The following is a 26,546-nucleotide window of genomic DNA, read 5'->3' as shown; positions in this document are numbered from 1 at the left end:
TTTAGAAATAAATCAATGGAACAGAATAGAAAGATCATAGTCAGGTTCATTCAATATGAGTCAAGATGACACTACAGTAGATTAGGGAGAGGATGATAATTTTAATAAACAATGTTGAGTTAACTGATATTCATACATTTAAAAAAAATGTTGACCTTGATCTCACATTAAGCTCTAACATCAATTCCAAGTGTATTGTACATCTAAATGTAAAAGGCAAAACAATAAGGCTCTTAAAAGAAAACATAGAATAAATTAGTAGCCTTGGGGTAGGACAGAAAAGCAGTAACCCAAAGGGAAAACTATTAATAAATTAAACTCCATTAAAATTAAGGAATTGTATTTATTAGAAGAAACCATTCAAGAGTAAAAAGGAAAGTCAGAGTAGGAGAAGATATTTGCAATAGAAAAACCAAACAAAGGATGCAGGCAGAATATATAAAAAGAACTTCAAATAATTAATAACAGGAAGCATAGCTAATCCAATTAAAATTGGACAAAAGACTTGAACAGACAATTCACAAAAAAGGACACCAAAATGATCAGTAAACTTATGAAAATGTACTATGTACTCAACATCATTAATCATCAGAGAAATGTAAATAAACCCCACAGTGTAATGGCACCACACATCCACTGAAGAAATAACAAAGAATGACTCTATTGGGTTGAGAGTGGAGTGTGGTGAGTGAAACATCTTGGGTGCAAAATTTCAGAAGGTGCTTACTCTTAAATTTGACCAAGTGCAGAGTTTTGCACAAATCTGAAAGTAAGTGCCTCCATAAATTTGGTACTCTAGGTATCTAAATCTTAAGGAGTAACCCTCTTAGGTTCATGCAAGAAGCCACAGTACAGAACTCCATGAAAATGAGCACTGTCTTGAATTTTCTTCCCTAGTTGATTCACCGTACTCATGGCCCTCATGTTCAGTATTGCTGAGGAAAGAAGCTATGTAAGTATTAATTGGCACAACCACCTTGATAAATGTTTTGATATATTTACTTAAGATTCATATCCACATACCCTATGATACAGCTGTCCTAATCTTAGTTATACACTCAAGACAAATGAATGCATATATTTGTCAAAAGTCAAGTTTGAGATAGCTCATGAGAACAAATTCCTACATTGCCCCCAGAGAAAACAATTCTAACATCAATCAAAAGAAGAATCTGTAAATACATTTAGGTATAATAATTCAGTGGAATAGTATAAAGCAAAAAGAAAACTTAACAATGTCAATTATACATACATGGATAATCTCACAAATAGAATTTTCAATTGAAAGCAGAAGAACACACAAGATCATATTAATGGATTTATAGTAATTTTAACAGAAGATAAAACTTATCTATGCAATTAGAAGTCAGAAAAGTGGTCTTAGAGAAAAGGCACTACAGAGAAGAACTTCCACAATGCCAGGGATATCACACATCTTGATGTGAAACTCCTGAAAATTTTGGAAATTTATTCAGCTATGCATTGATTATTTGGGCAATTTTTGTCTATTGGTCTTTGCAAGTCTATCAATTTGTCTTCCTATAGTTTGAAACTCTATTATCAGGTTCATACAAGTTTAGGATAGGCAGGGGCACCTGGGTGGCTCAGTCGAATATGTGTCTTGATTTCAGCTTGGGTCATGATCTCATGGTTCCTGGGATTGAGAACTTTGTGGGGCTCTGAGATAACAGTGCAGAGCCTGCTTGGGATTCTCTCTCTCCCTCTCCCTCTGTCCCTCCCCGATTAGCATGCACATGCGCTCTCTCTCTCTCTCTCTCTCTCTCTCTCTATCAAAATAAATAAATAAACATTTTTAAAAAGTTTAGGATAAGCATATCATCGTCATGGACATTTTATCATTATGAAATAACCCTATGTATTTGTGGAACCATTCTTTGCTCTGAAACTAAAATTGATACTCCTGGTTTTTTTTTTTTCTTTTCTTTTTTTCTTTCTTTTCAAGTTTACTTATTTATTTTGGGACAGAGACAGAGTGAGCAAGGAAGGGGCAGAGAGAGAGGAGAGAGAATCCCAAGTAGGTTCCATGCTCAGCACAGAGCCTGATCTGGTGCTCAAACTCATGAACTGCAAGATCATGATATGAGCCAAAATCAAGAGTTGGACACTAAACCAACTGAGCCACCCAGTTGCCCTGTTCCTGTTTTCTTTTGATTAGTGTTAGTTTGGTATATCTTTTCCCATCCTCTTACTTTCAACCTATGTGCTTCTTTATATTTAAAGTCTGTTCCTTGCAGGCAGCGTATATTAGGATTTTGATATGCTATCCAATCTAACAATCTCTACTTTTTAATTGATTGCATGCTTACATTTATTTTATTTATTTTATTTTTTTAATGTTTATTTTTGAGAGAGAGAGATACAGAGTGTGAGCAGGGGAGGGGCAGAGAGAGGGGGAGGTAGAACCTGAAGCAGGCTCCAGGCTCTGAGCTATCAGCACAAAACCCGATGCAGGGCTTGAACTCACGAACCATGAGATTATGATCTGAGCTGAAGTCAGACACCTAACCAACTGAGCCACCCAGATACCCCTAAATGTTTACATTTAATGTGGTTATTGGTAAGGTCATGTTTTGAACTACTGTCTTGCTTTTTTTCTCTATGTCTCATTTGTTACTTATTCCACATTTTCTTTTTTTCCTTTTTTGGATTCATTGAAGATTACTTTATGTTTTCATTATATCTCTTTTTTTACTTATTAGTCAATTACATCTAATATCAACTTATTACTTATTAGTTTTATTATTTTAGTCATGCTTTAGGGTTTACATATCTTGATTTATCGGAGTCTAAATTCTACTATGTAAGTTCCCATATGGGTACAAGAAACAAAAATATACTTCCATTCCTCTTCTCTTGGTCTTTATACTATTGCTGTCATGTATTTACTGCTACATATTTTTTAAATCCTGCAATCCTGTTATGATTTTTGCTTGCAGATTTATACAAATTTCGCATATATGGTTTACTCCAGTGAAAATCTCACTAAAAATGACAGAAACTTTCAATATCACAATTCAGTATCTAAATTTAAAGTATATTTTGTTAAATATCCATGGTACTTATATAAATTTTTTTTTAAAATCCTAAACACAATGTGAAAATGCTTATAAATGAATCACAGAATCATGACGAAAATTCTACAGGTTAAAAATGAATGGATTGTTTAAAAAAAAAAAAACAGGCTGTAAAAGAAAATCTATAGTTCTAACTACCCTAAGCAGAAAACAAATATGTTTAGAAACAAAGAAAGTAATTCTTCAATTTAACAGGTGAGAAGTAGAAATGAGTAAACCCAAATCAAGAAGCAGACAAAGAAAAGAAGCAGCAGCAGAAATGGATGAAAAACATAATGAAAAAATAAGGGAAGAAAAAATAAAGATTGAAAAGAAAACAAATTGTTGGTTCCTAAAAAAACAAGATAAATAAGCCTCTGACAAGCATGATTTTAAAAAAGAGAGATGAAAATAAATCCTGACTGTGACCTAGATATAATGATAAAATTAACAGACATTTTTACCATGTTGAAAAGGTATGAAATACACATAATTAGGTGTATAAAATTATATGAAATGAATTAATTTTACAAAATATATAAACAATCAGATTTGAGGAAAAATGTAAAAATCAATTAGACTGTATTTTCAATATATTGAAATGGAATTACAAATCTTTGCTCGATACTAAAACAAGTAAAAAAATTGTAATTCAATAATTTACATGTTTTTGTGGGCATGGAGAAACATGTAGTCTCAAGTATTTCTGATGGAAGTGAGACTTGCAGCTATGGTTTTAGAAGAGAGAGAGAAAGAGAGAGAGAAAGATTTTGCAGAATTATTTCATATGATTGTGTGGGGAGCAAAGCCTATAGCCATGGGGCAAGCCAGCAGCACGGAGATGCAGGTGAGAGTTGAGCCTGCTGGAGATGCAGGTGAGAGTTGAGCCTGCTGGAAACTCAGGCAGAATTTCTGTATTGAAGTCTGGAGGCATAATCCTTTATTTTCTTTCTTCTTTGGCAAAACTCAATCTTTGCTCTGTAATTGATTACATGAGGCCTACCTACATCCACATTTTAGAGGCTAATCTGCTTTACTTGAAGCCAGCTGATTTTATTTTATCTTATTTTCTTTTATCTTATCTTATTTTATCTTGTTTTATTTTATCTTATTGAAGTATGTTAGTTTCAGGTGTACAACATAACGATTTGACAAGCCTACATGTTATGCTATGCTCAGCACAAGTGGAGCTACCATCTGTCCCCGTGCATCACTATTAGACTACCACCGACTGTATTCCCTGTGCTACACTTCTTATTCCCTTGACTTATTTATTCCAAAACTGGAAGCCTGTACCTCCCACTCCCCTTCATCCATGTCACCCATTCCCCACTCCCCTCCTCTCTGGCAGCCATATATTTCTTCTGTGTATTTTTTTGTTTCTGCTTTTTGTTTGTTCATTTTTTTTTTTTTTTTTTTTTTTTTTTTTAGATTCCACACAGTAGTCAAATTATTTGGAGTCTGTCTTTGTCTGACATGTTTCACTTAGAATAATACCCTCTAAGTCCATTCATGTTGTAATGAAAGGCAAGATCTCATTCTTTTTTACGGCTGAATAATATTCAATTGCATATACATATATGTCACATATTCTTTATCCATTAGTCTATGAATGGACACTTGGATTGCTGTCATATCTTGGTGATTATAAATAATACTGCAATAAACATAGAGGTAAATATATCTTTTCAAATTAGTATGTTTGATTTCTTTGGGTAAATACCCTGTAGTGGAACCTACTTTTTAAAAATTTTTTAATTTAAAATTTAATTTAACTTTAATTAATTTAAATTTTCTTTTAATTTAAAAAAAATTTTTAATTAAAAAAAAATTTAAGGAAGCACCATACTGTTTTCCACAGAGACTGTACCAATTTACATTCCCACCAATAGTGCACAAGGGTTCCTTTTTCTCCACATCCTTACCAACACCTACCTATTTCTTCTCTTTTTGATACTATCCATTCTGACAGGTGTGAGGTGATACCTCATAGTAGTTTTAATTTGCATTTCCCTGAGGATTAGTGATATTGAGCTAATAGACATGAAAATGTCTATTAGCCATCGGCATGTCTTATTTGGAAAAATGTCTATTCAAGTCCTCTTCTCAATATTAATCACATTATTTGTTTTGTTTTTTTAAATTTTTTTTTTTAACGTTTATTTATTTTTGGGACAGAGAGAGACAGAGCATGAACGGGGGAGGGGCAGAGAGAGAGGGAGACACAGAATCGGAAACAGGCTCCAGGCTCTGAGCCATCAGCCCAGAGCCTGACGCGGGGCTCGAACTCAGGGACCGCGAGATCGTGACCTGGCTGAAGTCGGACGCTTAACCGACTGCGCCACCCAGGCGCCCCTATTAATCAGATTATTTGTTTTGTACATGTGTGTTGGATTAAGTTCTTTATATATTTTGGCTATTAACCTCGTATTAGGTATATTATTTGCAAATATCCTCTCCCATTTTGTAGTTTGCCTTTTCGTTTGTTGATGGTTTCCTTTGCTGTGGCAAAGCTGTTTATTTTGGTGTAGTCCCAATAGTTTATTTTGCTTTTGTTTCCCTTGTCTGAGGAGACATATCTAAAAAATGTTGCTGAGACCAATGTCAAAGAGATTACTGCCTATGCTTTCTTCAAGGAGCTGTATGATTTCAGGTCTCATATTTAGGTTTCCATGCATTTTGAGTTTATTTTTGAAAATGGTATAAGAAAGTGCTTCAGTTTCATTCTTTTGCATGGAGCTGGCCAGTTTTCCCAGCACCATTTTTTGAAGACTGTCTTTTCCCCATTATATATTCTTTTATCATATATTCTTAGCTCCTTTGTCATAGATAAAGCCAACTGCTTTTAAATGTTAGTCACATCTACAAAACACCCTTATAGCAAACATTCACCCTAATGTTTGACTAAACAACTGATCACCATTATCTAGCCAAGTCAACACTTAAAATTAACCATCACATACGTCAGAGATGAATTACTATTTAGCAATCATAAGTAATGAATTACAAAAGAGATCCTCTTTCTCCACATCCTCGCCAACATCTGTTGTTGCCTGAGTTGTTAGTGTTAGCCATTCTGATAGGTGTAAGGTGGTATCTTATTGTGGTTTTGATTTGTATTTCCCTGATGATGAGTGATATTGACCATTTCTTCATGTGTTGGTTGGCCATCTGAATGTCTTCTTTGGAGAAGTGTCTATTCATGTCTTTTGCCCATTTCTTCACTGGATTATTTGTTTTTTGGGTGTTGACTTTGATAAGTTCTTTGTAGGTTTTGGATACTAACCCTTTATCTGATATGTTACTTGCAAATATCTTCTCCCATTCTGTCGGTTGCCTTTTAGTTTTGCTGATTGTTTCCTTCACGGTGCAGAAGCTTTTTATTTTGATGAGGTCCCAGTAGTTCATTTTTGCTTTTGTTTCCCTTGCCTCCAGAGACGTGTTGAGTAAGAAGTTGGTGCGGGCAAGATCAAAGAGGTTTTGCCTGCTTTCTCCTTGAGGATTTTGATGGCTTTCTGTCTTACATTGAGGTCTTTCATCCATTTTGAGTTTATTTTTGTGTATGGTGTAAGAAAGTGGTCCACTTTCATTCTTCTGCATGTCGCTGTCCAGTTTCCCCAGCAGCACTTGCTGAAGAGACTGTCTTTATTCCATTGGATATTTGCAAGCTGGTGCAGCCACTCTGGAAAACAGTATGGAGGTTCCTCAAAAAAACTAAAAATAGAACTACCCTATGGCCTGGCAATTGCACTACTAGGCATTTATCCAAGGGATATAGGTGTGCTGTTTTGAAGGGACACATGCACCCCCCATGTTTATAGCAGCACTATCAACAATAGCCAAAGTATGGGAAGAGCCCAAATGTCCATCGATGGATGAATGGATAAAGAAAATGTGGTGTATACATACAATGGAGTATTACTTGGCAATCAAAAAGAATGAAATCTTGCCATCTGCAACTACGTGGATGGAACTGGAGGGTATTATGCTAAGTGAAATTAGTCAGTCAGAGAAAGACAAAAATCATATGACTTCACTCATATGAGGACTTTAAGAGACAAAACAGATGAACATAAGGGAAGGGAAACAAAAATAATATAAAAACAGGGAGGGGGACAAAACAGAAGAGACTCATAAATATGGAGAACAAACTGAGGGTTGCTGGAGGGATTGTGGGAAGGGGGATGGGCTAAATGAGTAAGGGACACTAAGGAATCTACTCCTGAAATCATTGCTTCACTATAGGCTAACTAATTTGGATGTAAATTAAAAAAAATAAAAAATAAAGTTAAAAAAATAAGTAATGAACTACATTTTCAAAGAGCAATATAATGGTATCTCAAAAATATTAGTAAAGTAAATAAGAAACTGAATGGGATGACTATGTAAGTACAACACATGCAATTTACTACACACACACACATATATGTGTATATATATACACACACACACACACACACACACACACACACACATACATAAAACAGAGTAGCATAGATTGTTCAAAATGTAGTGGATATCTAGGTGGGAGTGTGCAAAGGTGATGAAGCACAAAAAGAAAAAAAAATACATGAAACATTAGAGGTGCCTTGCATGATCTGAATGTAAGAGCATCCATTCATTAGGGACTGAGGAGTATGATTAACTCAGTTCTGTGCACGTGAGATAGAGAATCAAGTGTAATATCTTAATTGAACACAATTAAACTATTTTTAAAGTTCATATTGAATATTCTATGGCACTTTGAGATTAAAGGACATTTACTGAAGCTGGGAAGTGTACCTACTAAAATCCTACAGAAAATGTCTCTCGTTAAGATGGACGTCAACCATCACCTCTGTCATCACATGGTCATGAGGGACACAGCACTAACACAGAACAAGAAAATAAATACAACATATGATGATTGGAAGAAAGTTAAAAACGCCTCATTATTCTCAGGTGATAGATGAATGTCTACAAAGAAAATGTAGGGAAATCTACACAAAAATATTTAGATGGACTAGAAAATTTCAGCAAGGTTATTGAAGGTTTTTTTTAAGTAATCTCTATGCCCATGGGGCGCCTGGGTGGCGCAGTCGGTTAAGCGTCCGACTTCAGCCAGGTCAGGATCTCGCGGTCCGTGAGTTCGAGCTCCGCACGGGCTCTGGGCTGATGGCTCAGAGCCTGGAGCCTGCTTCCGATTCTGTGTCTCCCTCTCTCTCTGCCCCTCCCCCGTTCATGCTCTGTCTCTCTCTGTCCCAAAAATAAATAAACGTTGAAAAAATAAATAAAATTAAGTAATCTCTACGCCCAAAGTGGGTCTTGAACTCATAATCTTGAGATCAAGAGCCACATGCTCCACAGACTGAACCAGCCAGGTGCTATTAATATGTGATATATTATAAAATACCAATATATAAAATTAATAACATGCCTATATAGCAGTAGCAAACACGTAATTTCTAAAATTGCAGCAAAAGGAAATCAGGTGTTAATCCTGTAATATATCTAACAAAAATATAAATGATCTTTCAGAGTAAAAATATAAATTTTAATTAAAGGACCTTTAAAGAGACCAAAAAAAGCATAGATCTATACTGTACTAAATAGGAAGAATCAATATAATAAAACTGTCAATTGTTGTCATAGTAATCGATTAGCTAAACACAAACTGATTAAAATCTGAAAAGGGTTTTTCTTGAGAAACTAATTCTAAAATCCATAAAAATGAATTAAAAAAAACACATCCAGTGTACTTCTGGGGTAAAAACAAAAGGTTAAGAGGCAGAGGGGTAGGTGATACTTAAATTTTCAAGTAAATATGATGACAAATCTCTCAACTTATTAAACTGATAAGAACAGATACTACACTTGATCTTAGCCAAAAGGCTGAGAACTGATTAAATCTCTCAACTTATGTAGTCACTTCAAAGTTTCTTAACATTAGTACTACTGGCATTTGGACCAGATCATTCCTTGTTGTGAGGAACTGTTCTGTGCATTGCAGGATGTTTAATAGCATCCTTGGCTTCTACTTCCGCAGTTGTGACAATCAAAAGTGTCTGCAGACTTTGCCACATGTCCCCTTCTGGGAAAATTGCCCTGATTGAGCACCACTGCGTTAAAATAATTAAAATCATTCGATATTGGCATTGGTATAGACAGACAGACTCATTACAGAGAGGAAAGAAACAAGAATCAGATGTACATGGGGATCTGGCATATATAGAAGTGCTATTACAAATTCAAGGGGAAAGCTTCAACAGAGGATTCTCTGATAATTAGCTGCTTATGGAAACTGATAAGTCAAATAGATGTCTTAAATCATACAAAAAATAAATCTCTGATTAATTAAAGAACTAAGTGTGAAGATCTGAATGCAAAATTAAAGCAGTATCCAACCTTTTACTAGCATTTTCATTTGTATCAATCAGTCCTAGAACAACTTCACACATATATTCAAGGAGATATTTCAGATACTTATTTCACCCCAGTTTGTACGAGCAAAAACATGCATTGGGAACAATTTTACTATCTCTCATTAAGATAAATACACTTTATTTTTAATTTAATGGAATACTATGTATCTGTTTAAATGAATTAGCTAGATCTAAAACTGTCAGCAATTTTGGAGTAAACCTCCAAAAAAAAAAAGTAATACCAAGAGAAAAAAGCAAATTGTAAACTGATACTTACAGTAAGATATCATAAATTTAAAATGTGAAAACAATAAAACACTATAGAATAGTATATATTTTATAGTAGCCTACAAATATATTAATAGATGGAACACCAGGAGGAAAAAAATTATATTTCTGAGAAGCAGGGGAGGACAGACAGAGGGATGATGTGGGATTTTAATTACAGATTTAAGTAAATCTGTAATTAGAAAATGTTCTGAAGGAAATGTGGCACGATTTTAATATTTGTTAACGTTTGATCATCAAACATAAAACTATGTTATATACAGATGATAGATAGCTAGCTAGCTATTTCTATGTGTGGAAAGTGTGTTCATAATAAAAATATAAGGCATTCTTGGTTGCCTGTACCATGGATTAGAGAACTTGTTAGTGTCTAGAGACAAAAAATCTACCTACAAATATAAAAAATGCAATTTAGATGAGTGGTTGACAGGCCAAAGGTGACTTCCAAGGCAAACTTTCTTTTGCATCCCTCTCCTGTAAAAGTGTCCCTGCACGAGATACAGGGTGCTTCCGAGTTTTCTTAGCAAAGGCTCCACGTTCCTGCATGAGGGCCAACTGACACACGGATGTTCTCTTTCCTGCTCGGGAGGTGATCAAAACATACACTTTAAAACCTTCTTCTGTTTTGCATTGTGACTTTGCAGCAGGCTTTCCACTTTTATTCAAATGAATTTTAATGCATGACAACATGAATTCAAATTTTTCTATATTACAGATAGCTAACTGATGAATCAACGTGATTTTTCTTCCCTATTTATTAATGAGCCCTCTCTTTCTTCTTCTCCCCTCTTTACTCTTTACTTCCTTTTCTCACCTCAACACATTCATCTCTGTTCTCATTTGCTTGAATGTCCTTTCACTGGGCTTATCTTTTTCTTCCAAAGCCAAAATAATGATGCACATTATTCTTATCCGGCTCTCTCCTTACTTTTCCATTTCCAGCACAGATTTGACCTAACCAGTGGATCATTGATTAGATGTTTACACAGTACACTGGATCTTTATTGCCCCCATTCATTTGTCTTATTCAAAGGAAATAAGAATAGATCTACTTTAATTATGTCATTTCTAAAGATATGTAAAAACTTTTAAAGTTTGGGGGAAATACAGAGTGGATAATGTTTCAAAATATGGTTGTTGTTGTTGTTGTTGTTGTTGTTGTTTTTAATAATTTAATAGTAGGCCTCCTACCTCTTTAACCTTTCTATGTTGAATTGAAAACAAGCAAAACAAAAGTACAGGATACGATTTATCTTGCTCTCCACGAAGAAGTCTGACTCAAAATACCTTCTCTGGAAGGAGAGACAGGCATAGGACTGGAGCAGATGTTTCCCCCTTGAGTTTTTATTTAGGCACCTCTTCCAAATCTGACATGCACTCAAGGCTTTGTCACTCTAATTACCATTAAGTTCTCTTTCCTTTCATCACTCACACACTCAGACCTATAAACTCCAGGCAATCCCATATCAGTGACAAGTGTGAATTATCTGATTGAGATGAATTACATTCACCACTTTCTTTGCAGATGAGAGGTGCTTTATTTCCATCAGGTGCGGGTCAGGTTGGAATTTGATTTGACACAAGAGGTGGTCATTGTCATGACCCCTGGGAGAGTACCCACCCAGAGTTTGAGTCCCCTTTTACTCTCTCAGAAGCAAAAAGAAGTCAAAGAGGGTCCACCCTGCAACTCTACTATAGGAGTCCTGAAAAATCAGTCAGTGTGAAGTCAAAGCTATCACCATGGTGACCAAAGTGGTCCCAGTCCAGCTTTCCAGGAGACTGCAGAAGGGCTGTAACCAGAAGGACCTGATGCCAGCCAGATAGCGGAATGGCCAGAAAGCCTGAAACAGGAAAAACCATCGTTTGCTTCATTTTCCCCCCTAAAACGCTAAACAAACCTCTGGTGTTGTGTCAAGAGAGTCCTTATTTGCAGTCATATGATGTTACTATTTTCTATTACAAATTGCAAATTCAATTCCCAAATTCAATTATCCTGGAGACAGCCAACCAGTAAGCTTAGCAGTGTTTGAAAAGAAGAACAAGGAGTACACAGGTTTATAAACACATATAGAAATACAAAACTGTTCACATATAAGCTCCAGTAAAACTGAAAATGGACAGCTGACAAATCCAGACTGGGGTAGAAATGCAGCAAGGGAGTTCTGGTGGTCAGACCTAAGACAGAATCTGGATTTGTGTGTTTTCTGGAACAGTATTCCAAAATGATCCTCCATGAGGGACACTCTATTTCTTTAATTTTTAAAATGATTATTATTTTTTTTTTTTTTGAGAGAGAGAGAGAGAAAGACAGATTGTGAGCAGGGGAGGGGCAAGAGAGAGAGAGAGAGAGGGAGACACAGAATCTGAAGCAGGCTCCAGGCTCTGAGCCATCAGCCCAGAACCCGACACGGGGCTCGAACTCACAGATCGCGAGATCATGACCTGAGCCAAAGATGGTTGCCCAACAAACTAAGCCACCCAGGCGCCCTTTGACTGGGACTTAGAACAATTTTCTTGTGAGAAGGGAAGAGCATTTGGTCACACACATACGCTGTAGTTATATTGACACATTATATGCAGAATCCTCATTCCATTTTCCAAAAGGGGCAACTGTAAGGCTTAGAAATATTCTTATTATTTGAAAATATCTGTGCTAACATTTGTGCATTACTCACTTACTGGTTTATGAATTCATTTCACAAGTATTTTCACTGGATTTAACACTATCCTGAGATCAGTAAGACATAAAATTTCCCATGAGAGGGTGCATAATCTTGTTTATTAGATGGATTATAATTAATCCACCAGGTTGAAAGCATGCACATTGCAAGGTTACGACAAAGAGTTCTATAAATAAAAAAAAAAAAAGTACATGACAGATGTTAGGTACATATGAGAGTGTGTTTAAGGATCTGGAAAAATCCCCATGTCATTATTTATCTGTGTCTTCTCATATCACTCAGAGGTAGTAGAGAATGAGTGTAGTATATAGGTAGAGGGTGGAGTAAGATTCTCTTTCTTCCAAGTCTCTGTGTTAGTCTTTTTTGACTTCCTGCCTTCCTTATTGAACTACTGTTCAATGGTTTTTCTGAACAATGGTTCTTTGAAGACAGTAGCTTCCCAGTGGATGCTTGATTCTTTTCAGCACTACCTAGTATCAAGCTGATCTCAGAGTTCATACATGTAAAGCTCAGGATAAGAGATCTTGGAGAAAGAATTATGAGTGATTCAAACGTAAAACATTGGCATAATTTAAGAAGGGAAGCCAGCTTTGCATGCAATTAAGCTAATGAAATATGTGAGCCAGGAAATATACTGTGTGTTCATGGGCATGCCTGTGTGTGTGTGTGTGTGTGTGTGTGTGTGTGTGTGTGTGTGTCTGTGTGTCTGTGTGTCTGTGTGTGTGTGTCCCAGATTCTGGTTTAGTGGCTGCTCCCTGTACTGAAGGTAACCAAAATATAAGGAGAGGATAATTTAATAAAGTCTAACTGGTGATATCTGTGCTCATTAAGATAGGTATTCTTATTTATAAAGATAAGAATGATATGATCATATTTGTTAGGATTTAGAAAAAGATAAGAGGTAAGTATATCAAGAATGGCCCAGGGGTGCCTGGGTGGCTCAGTCAGTTAAGTGTCTGACTCTTGAGCTTGGCTCAGATCATGATGTTATGGTTGGTGGGTAGGCTATGCACTGTCATTTGGGAACCTGCTTGGGATTCCCTCTCCCCCTCTGTCTTTGTCCCTCCCCTACTCACACACTCTCCTCTCAGAATAAATAAACTTTATCTCTCTCTCTGTCTCTCTCTCTCTGTCTCTCTTTCTCTCTGCCTCTCTCTCTGTCTCTCTCTGTGTGTCTCTGTGTGTGTGTGTCTCTCTCTCTGTCTCTCTCTCTGTCTCTCTCTCTCTTTCTCTCTCTGGGAGAGAGTACATAAAAGAATGGCCTAAACTGGGGCACCTGACTGGCTCAGTTGGTAGGGCATGCAACTCTTGAACTCAGGGTTGTAAGTTCAAGCTCCACGTTGGGTATAGAGATTACTTAAAAATAAAATCTTAAAAAAACAAAACAAAATGAAAAGAATGGCCCCAAATATGCAGAAACTGGTGTCAGGAACAGAGAAGAGACTGTGTCAATAACTCCACTGAGAGGTGATAAGGATATGAAACAAGGAATGTTCTATGGAGGTAAAGTAGCAGGGGGGATATGAAGCACAATATTTAAGAACGCTGCAAGTGAATGGCATCACAGACAGTGAATAACCCCCTCTGGAGCAGAAGTACAGGGAAGTGTTAATAAATATCAGGTGTCCATCACAGTGTATAAGAGAAATTTCTTAAGACTTTTGGGAATAGAGAGCAAACTATTTTGTCACATTCATTTTAAGAACTTGACATGACTTACGTGTTGGAAAGAATTTACCTCTGGAAAACTAAGAGACACTCTGATATAACCCAAAGAAAAGGAGAAAGGAGACCAATTGTTTTGCCTTCTTGAACTAAGCTGAAGTTCATGATAGAGAAGTACAAGGGTTCTCAGTTTTCCTTGTACATGTTGCAGTTTATTTTGCTGGAAGAGGAAGGAAATCGACAGTCTGTCCAGCGAGGAACAAAGATTAAACTTTGGTATAAAAAATGTCGGCATTCTATCTCCATAGAACCACAACACCAGTGATAGGATAGAAGGAAGGGGAAAACAAGGAAGATAAAAGGAATAGAAAGGACGAGGAAAAAGACAAGAGAGAAAGGAGGAGGAGAAGGGGGAATAGGAAGAAATGAGAGGGTCCTGTTGTCTGTGAAGCCAGCCCAAGAAACCATAATAGAACTTTCGTTCTTTAAAGAACAAACATACTGTCTCTTGCCTCTCAGCCTCCTCTTTTTGCTGTCTGTGCTTTGTAACAGCCTCCCATTCTTCATCTCTTTGAACACTGGAAGCCCCCTGACTACTCCCCTCCTATAAGACACCAAAGATCAAATTAAAATTGCCGTTTCTTTGGAGCCCAGCAATTGAGCCTTAGGCTGGAAATATAGAGCCTTTTGAGTTTGGCTGAAGAGGTCTTGAAAGAAATGAGGGAAGGCTCTCCATCTAAGAAAATCCATCCTGATTCCCTTGGTATATTGGACCTCATCTAGTATGGACCTAGTTCTTCTAATGGGACCCACCATTGGGAGCCTATGAATACCAACATGAGGACAACTGCTCTTCCATACAAGGTGTCAGCGTTAATAATGAAAAGATTTTTTTTTATGCAACTTGTTTACAAGATCACCTGCAACCAAGTGAAAGCCTTATAATGGGAGAAGTCATGCTCATGAAAGTTGACATAAATGCTAAATCCTGACTCACACTATTCCACTGACCCAGGCGTGTGGATGAGGGCTGTGCTTTTTAACTGAATGGTCAAAAGCAGAAGATATTGACTGACTCCATGAGAAAGAAAAAAAGAAAAAAAGAGAAATTTCTCGTATCCCAGCACCTTTACTAGGAAAGTAAAATGTATGATCTTTCCTTTTACTGCCTAATTTAAATTACTTGGGTAATTACTTGGCCAACTGAACTAACTTATCATGATAGTTTTCCATTCACCCTGGATACTACCTTAGAATCTTTCTTAACACCGTATGTAATAAAGCCACTGTTGGTAGATAATTATTCCTCTCTAAACCCTACCTACCAACTCTGTCATAAATTATTTATCTGACACGAGAAGGAGAAAGACGTTTCATAGTTATAAGAATTGGCATCCTTGAAACAGGCTGAGTTGGCCCAACCTGTGACAAAGAGGTAAAATTCTGGCAGCTTCTATGAGGTGGTGACATCTTTTGGTGTAGCTCCATACCAAGATTCAGACTTCATCTGGGTTTAGTCCACAGTGGACTTACAGTACTTATAGCATATGGATATAATTGCCAAGGCTACCGTCACTCTGTGGACACATCAAACTTTTGGCTGCATGCCATTAAATATTTGAATTATAAAACTCATTTGTGATCATCACACGTTTGGTATATTTATCTGTCTCCCCTTTCCCTATGGGGAAAGAATGCACTGATCATCCTAATGTGAATATTCTGTTTCACAAAAGCTAGATTTCTCACATGTATTCTATATGAATATATTGCAATTCTTATTCTTTTCATTCCCTTAAAACTTAGTTTTGCATAGCCCTACATGTAATTTCCCCAATTCTTTGCTTTTTAAAAATTTTTTTTCCTGACAATGATAGATCCAGTGTCTCAATAAACTCCATCCAAAACCGATTTTCTGGACCAGCCAACTCTGTTCCTTTCATTATAATCTAGAAATAAGCAGTATGTATACCTGAATGGTTAAGGGCAAAAAATTTGTATCAGACATATTAGATTTTGCAACTGTCTGGCTACGTGACCTTTAGTGAACTTCAAAATCTTTCTATGGCTCACTTTTGGTGCTTGTGAGATAGTAATAAGAGCGTATTAACAATGCTGTAAGCTTTAGTAAGATCAAATGAAATGATAAAGGGATGTGCTCAGCAGTCCCATTAGTTAGCACTCAGTATGTATTAGCTATTGTCATTATTCCTTCTTTATAATTCCAATGGCATTAAGTTGCCACATGGAAAACACAGTGGCATGAGAGCAGCATTAGGTCCATAATGATTTTATGCCCATGATACCTAAACTTACTTTTGTGACTTAATCTAACTATTGTTAGTTACTCTACCATTAATAGCTGAAGCTTCTTGATGGTGCGAAATCTATTTTACATATAATTACTTAAAAGGCCATTTTAGCTACAGTAGCAATTTCATCTGACTTCATGCCATTTCTAAGTCACTCAGTGTCAGAAAGCCTACCTACTCTTTAGGGAACTGGTTCCTCCCAAGATTCCCCATGTCAGGTTGTCCTGGTACCATCAGGAAAGATCACAGATTGGGCATCAATCATCCAAAGGCATTTATCAGTCACCCAAAAGAGCATAATGCTTTGCTAACTATGGTGTGCACAGTGAATTCTACAGACATAGCCCCAGAATCTAGTACCTTGTCTTAAACAAAGCACTTCTTCAGGGAGAAGGAGAGAGTGTCTTTGTGTAGAATGAGAAGGGGTGTATCTTGGTGAAAAGAGTGTTCCCTGCAATGTCAAGAAAGACTCCACTGGGTTCATCCTTTAGCAGTTCACTTTCCAACTCTGAATCTGTTTATTTCCTCTTTTTAATGTTTATTTATTTTGAGAGAGAGAGGAAGTGGGGGACAGGCAGACACAGAGAGAGAGAGAGGGAGAGAGAGAGAGAGAGAGAGAGAGAGAGAGAAAGAGAGAGAGAAAATCCCAAGTAGGCTCTGCATGGTCAGCGCAGAGCCTGACAAGGGGCTTAAACTCGCCCATCATAAGGTCATGACCTGAGCTGAAATCAAGAGTTGGATGCTCCGTCCGACTTCAGCCAGGTCACGATCTCGCGGTCCGTGAGTTCGAGCCCCGCGTCGGGCTCTGGGCTGACTGCTCCAAGCTGGAGCCTATTTCCGATTCTGTGTCTCCCTCTCTCTCTGCCCCTCCCCCGTTCATGCTCTGTCTCTCTCTGTCCCAAAAATAAATAAACGTTGAAAAAAAAAATTTAAAAAAAAATAATAAATAAATAAATAAAGAGTTGGATGCTCAACCACTGAGCCACCCAGGTGCTCCTGAATCTGCTTCTTCACTGGAAAGTAGAATTATAAAATCCACCTGCTTTCCAGGGTTCTTAATGCTTTGAAAACATCTGCAATGTGCCATAAATATGGATAAATCACTTTTCTGCAAAATAATAATAATAATTAATAACAAATATAAAATGATCAGAATAGAAAATATGTGAACAATAGATAATTATACATATTCTTTTTTTTTTTTTAATTTCAACTCTGTGCCAGACGGAAAACAGAACCATAAGCAAGTTGGCTGGGGGTATGGGTAGAAATTACTCCATTACACCATGTTGGTTAGTAGTAACAATTTCATGAGTAGAAAACAGAGAAATCCTAATTCTGGGTAATTTTTTGTATTAAGCAGAGATATGAAACAGAATTTTTTTTTTATGGAGAAAAAAATGCCATTTTTCATGGTGTTGGGGAGTTTTAGCAGGGGAATAAGGTCTTGAGAAGTGGTTCGTAGAGTTCATTGGGTAGCATTTCTTATTAGCTCTGAGGCTCTAGAAACAGGACCACCCTCCCAAGGAGCTTCTGACCAGAGCAGTGGGATAAAAGTCCCAAATGGCTTCCCATTGTTTTTAAGGTACAAACACAGTGTATCTTGGGGTATTGATGTGGAAAACAAAGACAGAAGGAAATGGCAGATGGAATTACATTTCTTTATAACCTGCAGCCCATTGACAACTACTTGAGGCCAGCTGTGTAAAAGTTTCTCCAGGAAATCCCTACTATCTTAATGTTAATGCTTTGCTAGAGGGAAAAACAACCTTAGCTTGACAACACTAGGCCTCCAGTATCCTGTGAGTCTTCTTTAGTAGAGGAAAATCTCTTGGGAAACTTCCTCTTGACTTCCCCACCTCCCAAATGTATGTATATATGTATGTATATATGTATGTATGTATGTGTGTGTGTGTGTGTGTGTGTGTGTGTGTATATGTGTATATATATATATATATATATATATATATATATATACACCAGTCCTTCCTCACAACCCCAGTGCAGCTCTTTCTGTCCATGGGTCCTGTCCCCATGCTTTAATAAAATCACCTTTTTTTTTTTTTTTGCACCCAAGATATCTCAAGAATTCTTTCTTGGCTGTTGGATCCAGACCCCACCATCACCCCAAAAACCTCATCAGTACAACTTGAACCCCATCTCTAAATATTACCATTGTTCTCCATCTTCAATGGCATCATTTTTGTAGTTTCTCTGATGCACCATGCTCTCCACACACAAAAAAGGAGTATGGGAAATGATGCCCCTCTGGCTGAGACCACCTTTCTTTACCTTTTTGTTTAGTTAACCCATCCTCTCTACCCATCTTAACCCATCCTCTCTGGTAGGTACCCAGTCACTACCTCAGAGAACCATCCTCTGAGACTCCATACCAAATCAGATCCCTGTTATAAGTTCTCGAGAACACATCAGTTCTTTTCCTATATGTCTGATGTGTTCGAAATCGTGGACATTTCTGCATCATTATTTGGCTGGCGATCCAACAGCCTACAAGCCCCATGGCAGAGGCAGTGTTACCTGGTACCTTCAGTACCTAATAAAAAGTCTGCAGCTGTTCACTAATAATTGCTGCATGTGTTAAGGAATAGCTTAGTAAATGAGCAAAGGAAACACACGCTTTACAATTGTAAAATATATTTTATTCTTACAGTAGTTATGTGAATTTAGTGTAGAAAAATATGAAAACATAAAATTATAAGTAGGACAAAGATATTTATATCATGTAAGATTAATTATTTATTATAATTTATTATTTATTTATCATTTATTAATATATTAATAAAGTATGTTATTACAATCCTTCCAATCATATGAATGCAGATGTTCATTCATATATATATAAATTCATATATATATATGCAGATATATATGTATTTAATTGGATTATTGTGCACTCATTGTTCATAAGCCTGTTTTTAAAAAAACAAAAAAAGTTAGATGTTTATTTATTTTTAATAGACAGAGCGTGAGCAGGGGAGGGGCAGAGAGAGAGGGAGACACAGAATGTGAAACAGGCTCTAGGCCCCAAGCTATCAGCACAGAGTCCAAAGTGGGGCTCGAACTCATGAACTGTGAGATCATGACGTGAGCGGAAGTCAGAGGCATAACCAACTGAGCGACTCAGGCACCCCCATAAGCCTGTTTTATAACTTATTGATACCATGAAAATTTTCCAAGGTCATACCTTGTTATTCACCAAAATAAAATTTTTTAATGTTTATTTATTTTTGAAAGAGAGACAGAGAGACAGAGCACCAGCAGGGGAAGGGCAGAGAAAGACGGAGACACAGAATCCAAAGCAGGCTCCAGGCTCTGAGCCGTCCGCACAAAGCCAGACCCGGGGCTCAAAGTCACGGACTGTGAGATTATGACCTGAGCCAAAGTCGGATGCTTAACCGACTGAGGCACCCAGGCGCCCCTCACCAAAATCATTTTTAATAGTTAAGTAGTCTTGTGGCTTTTTGTCAAATATCTCAATTTATTTAACTAATAGCTTATTGTTGGCATTTAGGTTATTTTAAATATTTTATAGTAAACAGTTGTGGAATAATCAGTTGTTTTGCTAATTTTCTCATACCCTGCTCTTAGGATAAATTTCTGAACATGGAATTATTTAGTCTAATATTTTGATACATATTGCCAAATTGTTTTTAAAAGGAAAATGATTCCAAAGCTTTCTCACACTAGCAAGATGTAAGAATATCTAGTCACACTGATCTCAAGAATATTATTTCTATTCTCCTTATCAAACTCTTTCAAGGTGATAGACAAAATTTTGTACTTTATTTTAATTTGTATCTCTTGATTACAAAGAAGGTTGAATTTACACATAGACACAAATACATGCAAATATGTATTTATACTCATATATGCATATTTATAAAATCTTATTTTGTTCATGCATTATATCTTGAATTTTCTATATATGTGACATATTATTTATAAAGATCATATTTTTTCATATTTTTGTACGTATCTTTTGCTTTTTTTTTTAAGTTTATTTATTTTTGAGAGATTGAGAGGCAGAACGTGAGTGGGAGAAGGGCAGAGAGAGAGAGGGAGACACAGAATCTGAAGCAGGCTCCAGGCTCTGAGCTGTCAGCACAGAGCGTGATGCGGGGCTCGAACTCACAAGCAGTAAGATCATTACCTGAGCCAAAGTTGGCGCCGGCGCCCCCTTCTGTTGCTCTTCTTACCTGAGGTTTTTTTTTTTTTTTTCCTCAGAAATGTATAAATATTAAAACATATATTTTAACGATCTTCTACTTCATTTGAAGCATTTTATATTTTCTCAGCTGGTTGATCCCTTTTGATTTTAATTTACTGATTTGTTATATAGTGACACACATTTTAATACATTGACAGTTATATCTTCTTTTGTTATTTTCTTGTTATTTATAGGGTGTGTGTGTGTGTGTGTGTGTGTGTGTGTGTGTGTGTGTTCTTCACATCTTAATAAAGATTTTATGTTTTGGTTGCTATACATTATGAACTAACTTGTTTCCATATGTTTTTCAAATAAATTTCTGGTTGCTCCATCAAATACTGATACCACAGGCTGAGAGGGGGTCCCATAGGACCAGACAAGAGGGTCCTTGGCTGCATGGAGAAGACAAATCAAATGTGAGCCAGTAGGAGGTGAAAGCAGAGTTTATTGAAGGTATAGAAAGAATGCAGGTAGAGACAGTGTGGCTGGAATACTCAGAAAGGAGAGGATTGAGTCTTGTCTTTGTTTGGGACCTGGGGGTTTCTACTGAGGATTGCAGTCTGGTGCACCTGTCCTCTGAGGCATCCAAGAACAAGTTAGAACAAAAACGAGGGCCCAATTCTTATTCCTTGGAGCCAGCGGTTCTTGGTGCCGAGGCATCTAGTGCTGGTGGACTGGGATATGTATATGGTGGTTTGGTCCTGTCGTTCTCACCTGGGCCTTTCTCAGTTGTTATCTATTCTAGAGAAATCATTACCTCCTTGGTCCTTACAATGAGGACTTTTTGCATTCTGAGGCATGTGTAAAGTGGACGTGCAGGTCCTAGCAAGAAGAGAAGCAGTAAAAGGAACAAAAAGCAGATTTTTATGGAGTCCTTCAGTGTATGTATCTCAGTACGACTTAGACAACAATCAATTTTTTCTTGATATGCCACTTTTAACGTATAGTTTTTTTTAACTTTGTTTCTTTGGGGAAAGAAAGAGAGAGAGGGATATCGAGCATGGTGTGGGGCAGAGAGAGAAGAAGAGAGAAAGAATCCCACCCAGGTGTCCCAACACATAATTTTTTTTTTAAACGTTGCTTATTTAAGTAGAGTTGATATATAATGTCATATTAGTTTCAGGTGCGTAGCATAGTGATGCGACGATTCTATACATTATGCAATATTCACAACAATTTTATATGTATTTATTCAGTCCTAAATGTAGAAGACAGGACAAACTTAGCAATGAGGAATTGAGACAAGCTTCTGGGAAGTGGCTATGAGCTGCAGAGCCTGATTTTCTAGACTGAGGATTTAAGGACCAAGTCCAGTCCCTACAGCAAGATAATACAAGAAGTACTCCTTGAAGAAACAGTTCTGGTAACTCAGAAACCAGACTGATCCCAGAATGGATCCCAGCTGGAAGGGCAGAGTCATGTAGTCCCTGAAACTCCCATGATCACAGCAGAATACTGAAGGGTCAAGCTCAGGCCCAGGCAGTCGGGAAGGGCTAGTGGTTAGTTTGGGGTCACTGCTTGCTGGTTACCTAAAATCACAATAACGATAAGGGACACCATGTCTCTTCATGCTTCCAGTCTTCAACCTATTTTTTTCTTAGAGACAAATATGAACTTGTGTAGACCAATGGACTCAGTAAGGGGGACCCACAAGAAGTAGAGAATTAAAGCAGAAGGCTGACAGAAATAATCTAATGAGTTCTTGGTTTCACATTCACACGAAAACTGTGTAGAACATTCTGGAATTGACACAGACACTACTTCAGAAAAAACTTTTTCCTGTTTATTGGCATGAAACACCAAGTAGTCAAATCCTCCTTGAATTGTTTGGTGTTACTTTCATCTAATCTGCCATTACAATTACAATTTCTGTAAATTTTGGCCATTTGTCCTTGAACTTTTAAAATACTAAGACATATCTATCTGAGCAATTAAAATATAAACCATAAAGCATAGGCCTTTCTTTAAGAAAATCCATTGTGACAACGTAGAAATTGCAGGGCGATGTTCAAGGTGCGAACATAAATACAAGTGTGCCTCACTTCTGAATAGGACAATAAGAGTATCCACAATTGTGAAGCACACACTTTTCCACAAATTTCCTCAAATTACAAAGTCATCTTACTATATTAACATATGAGGCAATTGAGAGTAATTGTGTATTCATGATTATTTGCAAACTCACAGGCAAGGGAGCCAATAATCATAACCAACATGGAGGCACCTTCTTGAAGAACTTGACACAATCTTGCAATGAAGGATCTCCCACCTCCGTCCCACACACATCTTTCTTTCCCCCTCTCCCATCCCGTGCGGTCAGAGATCGCCACTAAGGCATTTTTGCTGGGATCCCTTAAGAGCCTGTTTTTAACAGCTAAGAGTAGGGGCACCTGGGTGGTTCAGTTGGTTGAGCATCTAACTTTGGCTCAGGTCATGATCTTGTGGTTTGTGAATTTGGGCTCTGTGCTGATGGCCTGGGGCCTGATTCTGATTCTGTGTCTCCCTGTTTCTCTGCTCCTCCCCTGTTCACACTCTGTCTCTCTCTCTCAAAAATAAACATTAAAAGAAAAAAAAACAGCTAAGAGTAATTTCTCACTTTTCTTTCCCCTTTGTCTCCCCTAATGAACAGATCCTCAAATACTGCTTGAAAAATTGTTGGGACCAAAGACCTGGAAGGGGTTTCTTAAAAGTAAGAAACCTTTGGGGCACCGGGGTGGCTTAGTTGGTTAGGCAACCAACTTTGGCTCGGGTCATGATCTCACAGTTTGTGAGTTCGAGCCCCGCGTTGGGCTCTGTGCTGACAGCTAGGCACCTGGAACCTGCTTCAGATTCTTTGTCTCCCCCTCTCTCTACCCCTCCCCTGCTCACACTCTGTGTCTCTCCGTCTCTCAATAATAAATAAACGTTAAAAACTTTCTTTTAAAGTAAGAAACCTTTACTATGTTAACTGTCTTCACTTCACATCTTGAATCTTTTACCTTCCTAGAGGTGCTCGACTCAGTAAGATCTTAGTCTTAAACCAGAAATGGCATTTTAGCCAACACGCTTTGAGGAATTGGTTGGTACAAGAATTTAACCACCTGTTTATAGGGGGTGGCCAGGAGTTATAGAGCTGCAGGCTGATTCCTTTTTTTCTGTGCTATTGTGATTTTAAACTATATTTAATGGGCCATTTGAAGGGGGAGTTTTGCCACCTGGGGGAGCATTCCAGAAAACTGCATTAGTTGCTGGGCGTATGAATATCAAAGTCAGTTTTATACTGCAAAGAAGCTGCAAAAATTGTGAGGGGGAATGACCCAGAAAATCCAACTAAGGCAGGTTCCCCCTGAAGTCTAAACCTCTGGCAATATTTATAAAGCAACTTCCATGTCTCCTCTGTGGTCACAAATTTCTCTCCTAAATTGTCAAATGAAACAGAGATATCAGAGTAATTTGTTTAGAAAGCATGTCTCTTTTATTTCTTTCATATGAGAACAAAAATCTGTCCCACCATCCACATGCTATATAACATGGGTACCATACAGAGACACAAGGTCTTGCATTATGCTTTTTCGTTAAATATTTTGTATGCTTACTCATCCCCCTGGCTTTTCATATGATTTTAAAATGCAAAATTACATTACATACTATTTTTAAAACATGACTCTATAATTATAATTATTTTTCCTGATGAATATTTAAGATTTATGTAATTATTAAATATTATAAATAATGCTTCAAAAAACTTTTTTCATTAATATGCATTCTCCATTTCTTTTTGAGTATTTAACTGCAAAGAGGGAGCCCTTTTTGAATTTCTCTGTTCATTAACACCTAGCTCTCTTTCGCATTTTCCCTCAACATTTTATTCAAATATATACACAATTTTTAAGAGCATATAACAGGTAAGTTATATTCAAAAGCAAATAAACCCTTGCCAACACATCTTACTATCTTCTTAGAGTATATTCCACAATATTAATTACTTGTCCAGAACACATGAATATTTTAGAAGCATTAATTTATCTTAACAATGTGCTTTCCAGAAAATCTTATTCATTTTCATTTTCTGAAGCTGCATTGGACAATGTCGTTCATACTGCATTCTATGCAATATTATCATTTGTCATTGTTTTTTCACATTTGCTTGTTTGATGGACAGAAAAGCTGCCTTTTTGCTTAATTTTCAATTTGTTAGTTTCTTATAAGAAATGTTTGTATAGGTTTTTAGCTCTTTTTGTCTGTTTTCTGAATATTTTGTTCATGGGCTTTGTCCATGTATCTTGTTGGTATCAGTTTTCTTTCTATGATTTGTAAGTGTTCTTTACATAGTTATGATGTAAACTTTTGTCATGAATATTGCTCCTGTGTTATTAGGCACACAAATGGAGGATATTGATGAAACTTTTTGTGTAGCTGCACTTTTGTGAACTTGAAATGATCATCTCTACTTGATATAATAGCTTTCTACTTGAATCCTCATATATTATACCTGTATCTTAAGAAGACCAGTTTCTGTGCCCTGGAAAACTAAAGTGGTCTTGGAAGAAATCAGAATCCATTACCATTCCAAACCATTAGTCTTGTAGAGCTATCTCAACTGAGTTGTGTCAGGAGAAGCAGAATTTAATCACATCTTATCCATCAAAAGACTGCTTCCTGAGACCAGACAACTCCCTACATCTTCTATTTCCTTCATAATGAACACTCATATAATGAATGTTCAGCTTAAGAAATAATTATCACTAAAAGATTGAAGCCACCTGTGTTGAATCAACCTTGTGTTGATTACATTCTTCTTATCCTTCCCTAACTAGGAAAAGATACTGTCTTCATGTTATCACTAAGTTTATCATTGCTAAGAATTTCTGCGTAATTATATAGGTATACAATCCTGAAATGTTTATGATGGTTTTCAATTTTATACATATATATATATATATACATATATATACGCATATGTATATATATGTGTATACATATATATACATATATATACACATATATATGTGTATACATATATATACATATATATACACATATATATGTGTATACATATATATACATATATATACACAGATGTTTATATATATGTGTATACATATATATGTATATATGTGTGTATATATGTGTATATATATGTGTGTATATATGTGTGTGTATATATGTATATATATGTGTGTGTATATATGCATATATATGTATATATATAATATATATGGTATACACTCATATGGTATAATATACCATATGGTATACCATATATATTATATGTATATATATATATATTATACATATAATATATATGGTATACACTCATAAGTATAGAACAATATTTCAATATTTTCATCCAACACTATGATTTGAAATTTGCACATATTCATATTTGTTTTATTGTGTTATAGTATTCCATTGTAAGTATAGTGCTGATGGACATTTAGCTTGTTTTTCTTCTTCTTCTTCTTCTTCTCCTCCTCCTCCTCCTCCTCCTCCTCCTCTTCCTCTCCCACCTCCTCCTCCTCCTCTCCTCCTCCTCCTCCTCTTTCCCCTTTTCCTGTTTCATTATTGTTAACATTGCTGATAGGAACATTTATACATATCTTTGAGTGTCTGTGGGAGTTTCTCTAGATCAGAATATGCTCCTTTCTCAACTTGACTTGAAATTTGATTTTCAAGGTGGTTCTACCAGTTTAAATTCCTATCCCTCATTAGAATGTACTATTATCACACCTTTTAATTAGTGATATTCTGATTGTGATCATAGGTGTCTTATGGTTTTAATTTTCATTTCTCTATTATTGAGTGGAGCTTCTTTTTATATGTATATTGACCTTCATCTTTCCTCCTCATTGAATTTCCTTCTCATAGATCTTGCCCAATTTTTATTGGATTGTTTATCTTTTCTTATTGATTTTCAG

General features: G+C 36.6%; 1 protein-coding gene and 1 pseudogene across 1 annotated transcript in view; one reads left to right on the top strand and one right to left on the bottom strand.

Moving 5' to 3' along the window:
• The window catches only part of AGBL1 (AGBL carboxypeptidase 1), an 843,774-nt gene that overhangs the window by 797,594 nt on the left and 19,634 nt on the right, over positions 1 to 26,546 (top strand). The window lies entirely within an intron of this gene.
• Positions 8,844 to 8,957, bottom strand: LOC123584736 (annotated as a pseudogene).

This window comes from Leopardus geoffroyi, chromosome B3 (genome assembly GCF_018350155.1).
Source record: "Leopardus geoffroyi isolate Oge1 chromosome B3, O.geoffroyi_Oge1_pat1.0, whole genome shotgun sequence".
Lineage (NCBI taxonomy): Eukaryota > Metazoa > Chordata > Mammalia > Carnivora > Felidae > Leopardus > Leopardus geoffroyi.
The sequence above is the reverse complement of the archived record's forward strand: the minus strand, read 5'-3'. Positions and strand labels throughout refer to the sequence as shown.